At 41.8% G+C, this 4,354-nt stretch overlaps 1 long non-coding RNA gene across 1 annotated transcript; it reads left to right on the top strand.

The window, feature by feature from the left end:
- Window positions 1-263: 263 nt before the first annotated feature.
- Window positions 264-4,057, top strand: LOC311253843. The gene is made up of 3 exons (XR_014621964.1): window positions 264-335; window positions 1,775-1,918; window positions 3,900-4,057. It is a non-coding gene; the product is annotated as an uncharacterized lncRNA (long non-coding RNA).
- The last annotated feature ends 297 nt before the right edge of the window (window positions 4,058-4,354 follow it).

The raw sequence follows: 4,354 nt of genomic DNA, 5'->3' as shown, positions 1-4,354 counted from the left end.
GTGAACAGAAACCGCTCCCACCTGCTCTCTGTGTCACATAGAAAATGACTGGCAGGTCGACATTGGAAAATGTATTGACCTACATTTACCTGAACATATCACCCACAGTGACAGTGTTTTTTTTTTTTTTTTTTTTTTTTTATTAAGTCAACGCTATTAAGTCTGTAAGGATCGTATCTTTATTCAAACTCTACTTTCCGTTATGTTTTTTTCCGCTTTAAGTTGGAGTTTTCCAAATTACGAGTCTTTTGAATGCATCATATTCGAATTGACGAAAGGGAGCAAGGGAGCAAAAAGTGCGCGAGCCGGAGATCGAGGAGAGAAGTCACGGTGAGGTGAGTCCCTGAACGAAAAATAAATGAATGAATTTCTGTGGGAAACATTCAGCTCTTATTGTTGGAACTTCACATTGTTTTGTCAGGTTGCCAGTGCTGCGAAAAATGTTAGCTAGTTAACATTCAGTTTTTATACAAGGTTAATATGACCAGGCAGCAGGGCTCGAAATTAACGATGTCCCGGCGGGGACCATAAAAATTCCTGCTGGGACACACTTATATTTTGTCCGGGACAATTACGGGACAGTGAAAAAAAAAATGTCAAACGCTCACTCTCAAACAAAATGCTCAATTCCCTCCTCCGTATATCATTGCATTTCCCTGAGGTTGAGGACTATAATGCAGAGCAGGCAGTTGAGAAGTGGTGGCAAAGTGGTCAGAGAACATGCCGACCCATGTTCAACGACTCTGTGTGAGACAAGAAAAATAAATCTCTGTGGCAGTGAACTTTCCCTCCAGAAAACAGCATCCCTCCCCGCGAGTGAAATAGTCAGACAGCGTCCTGTTTACTGATGGTGATTATGTAATTTTGTACGAAAAACGTAACTTTGTCACTTTCCAGGATGTTTGGTGGGTCAGGATCTCAATCACAACACATTATAACAGCATCCATATGATTATAACAGTCAGAGGGTACATGTTTAAACACATGCCGCTGAAAGCCCCACTAGGATTCAGAGAAGCACAGTACAGAAGCACAGAATGTGTTGCTGCCGTTATTACTGGTACCGGTGCCGCGTCGAGTCTCCCTGATCCTCTCCCCAACACACAGCCGCTTCTAGCCGCAGCGGCAACCTGAGCGGGGTCGCTCTGCGAACTACGGCGCCGCGGAGCTACAGGCCCCGGTCTTCCTACTCCTCTCCCCCACATACAGCACCCTGTGCTGGGTCGCCCAGAGCGACGAGTCTCCCTCCAGCTCTGGAGCTCTCCACGGTGCTGCTAATGGCGGCTTCTCATCGTCTTTCAGACCTTAGACCATAGCTTTAAGTAATACAATTAATTAAAAATGCTGATAGTCTAATACTCGTTATAAAATACTTATAATACAACAACATATACACCCAATCACATTTTATAAGGCACCAGTTTAAAGCTGCCATTCTTAAATTGCTCTGTTTGCTTTGAAGAAGACATACTCTGTGCCGAAATGTCAGCAACCTGCACCATAATAAAAATATCTAAAACTATGTGCTTCACCATCTTCTCCAGCTATTTATCTGCCCCCTGCTCTAAGATGCACCAGTCTGCAATCAGTTCGTCAGCTGAAGGCGAGAGTTTTCCTCCTACAATTTTAGTAATTGGCTGGTCATGGCTAGACTGTTTTCAAACTACATTCATTGCTGCCCAACTATGGGCAGGATATAGCATGTCATGCAGTTAGCCATTTCTCACCATTGTGTGCAATCTATCCAAAGCTTTACAGTTTTCTCAATTTTTAGGAACGGTCAGAAACAATCAATTGACGGCCACTGCAACAGACCAGGAGGTGGAGGCTTATATAAAAAGGTGGCTTCATCTCGCTGGAGACAGGGATGGTGGGAGGAGAGAGAGAGAGGAGAAAAGGCGTGCCACACAGCTCGCACGTAAGTCAGCTACAATACCTATTTTGCAATATATGTGTGATACTGTTCTACAGCAGAAATCAAGATGAAGCTGTCAGCATATGTAAAAAAAAAACGAGCGCAAAGTACAGAACAAATCTCCCCAATTCTAAATGAGCAAATACAATTAAAAAAGGCAGTGTTGTGATTTTTGCCATTTTTTCCGCTATGGTCACTTAGGAATTAGAAGCTTGTTCAGCCACCATGCAGCAAGCATAGCCATTTTCTTGTAAATGTAAAGATTTCACTTGGCAGTGGTGGGACAGTAATGTAAACTGTAACTGGAATTGTCACCCATTGCCTTTCTTAAAAGCCAGTACATGGGTCTGAAAAGTAGGGAAATCACATTTCAGTTAGAAACACATCTTTAATGAAAACTGTATTTGACTTTAGTATAATATTCTATCTACAAAATAAATTAATGAATATGAAGCAACAGCTGAAATATATTTTTAAATATATTAATATTACATGCCATCTCCCTGCTAAATTGAGCTGGAATGAAAGAACCCCCTATCAAACACAAAAACATACTTCTAATGTTAACATGAGTGGATGAAGTTTTGAGTCTTAAGATGTGGTCTTATCTAACCTCAAACTTTTCCCTTTACTGCTGCATTCATGGTCTTCAGCTCCACCATGTGGGCAGGTCTGATGTAACTACACAGCGATTGTGTGAGTGAGGCTAGCTGACTCATTGTCATCTCAGACTTGATATGTGATAGGTTTAATATGTAGGATGGAGTTGCTTCCAACTGAGAGCCTCAGCCATGTTGCAATGGAATATAATACTTACCTTGGCATAATATATAAAGAATAAACCAGGACAGAGAGACCTCACCTCAACTTTTATCCCAACTCTCTCCTCTTGTGAGGGCTTTTAGATCTGAGTATGGCCCCAGTGTTCCGCCAGAGCACCGTGCCATAGCACACAGACCTCTGGTCCAGTAAATGTCCAGTTTTGTGGATACCTATTACGCACCACCAGACTGACAGCTATCTTGGGGGTCCCCATGGAGAGTCATTAAAGAGGAAATATTCAAGATTTTTACCTACTTTTTACTTAAAGCAGAAGTAAGCGATCCGGTCGTTTTGGCTAACTTCCTGTCAGCGGATGGAGTTAGCAGTCCCCGCCCTCTTCCCTACGTCAACACATGCGCGTGCATCCCTTGGCTGCACACACAGAGAGGACCGCCCCTTTATGCCGTTCTCTCTCCTCATTGGATAAAGGTTGTAGGATACAAGGAAAGTTTTCTCCTCGGCTTACAGCAGAGCAGGGTGACTGACAGACCCGTGTTTCGGACCAAACACTCTATATAAGTGATTGCTGTCGGAAGATATAACTATATAAGACTTATATTAACACAAACATTCCGCTTACTTATGCTTTAATGAAACAGCTTCAGAGTAATGTTGCTGGCTTGTTCCAGGGAGAATGGAGGCTCTCTGCCTTCCACCTAGCGTCACTTGGCTGAAAACCAACCTTGTAAGATCAGACCCTCCGACCCAGTATCCCAGCTCTCGTGCTGGCAGCATCATGACACACCAAAACACCCTGTATCCATTATCTTTTTATGAAAGGATAGAACCACACAAATACACACATTGCAACATGTATATGATATGCTCCATTAATTGCATTATGGCTGGCTTCAGTGAACCAACAAATGCTGAGGAAAGGTTAGCAAAATAGCAAAAAATCAAATGGCTGTGCACTATTCCCCTTTAACATGAAGACAAACTCAAATATACATTATGTTTTATTACTGTAACTTCAGGTTAAATGTGAAGTTTGTCAGAGTGTTTGATGAACACAATATTGTATAACTTTATATCACTTTACAGGGCCTTTTTTGTTTGGTCTCCTGATAAGGTTTTGTGTTTTGCACTGCAACCATATACAGTAACCACAGTACTGCTTTACTGAGTCAACAAAATATGTTCTTTTGTGCATTTCTTAAAGGGCCAGATGAAGAGGAGACAATGGTGGGGCCATGAGTGAGCGTGTTCCGCAACAGTGTTCCGCAGTCAGAATTTTCATGTTCATCTTCATGTTTGTTTTGTTTGTGTTGTGTTGTTGTTTGTGGCACATGTTAAAAAAATAAAATAGTTCTCTACTGTTCACAAGTTGTTTCTCGTGTCTGGTTTTTTCTTCAATTCTTCAGTAGGTATCTTCATCTTTGACTGAGACCAACAAGACTGGACCATTGCCACCATTTAACACAGTATCTGGAGGTACCATAATGACATGTACAGTAGCCACAAATTCAGACCAGTTCTGGTTTATTTATATGATGTGTTCATATTTGACATAGAACTTTGTCATGGTTTGGTTGTGACTCCAATGTGTACAGGCTAGACAAGATCATAGACTGTAAACCAGTTCTGATGTATTCAGCTCTTGGTTAATATGTAGCA

This window comes from Pagrus pagrus (genome assembly GCF_965226575.1).
Source record: "Pagrus pagrus genome assembly, contig: HAP1_SCAFFOLD_52, whole genome shotgun sequence".
NCBI classification, from domain to species: Eukaryota; Metazoa; Chordata; class Actinopteri; order Spariformes; family Sparidae; genus Pagrus; species Pagrus pagrus.
The sequence above is the reverse complement of the archived record's forward strand: the minus strand, read 5'-3'. Positions and strand labels throughout refer to the sequence as shown.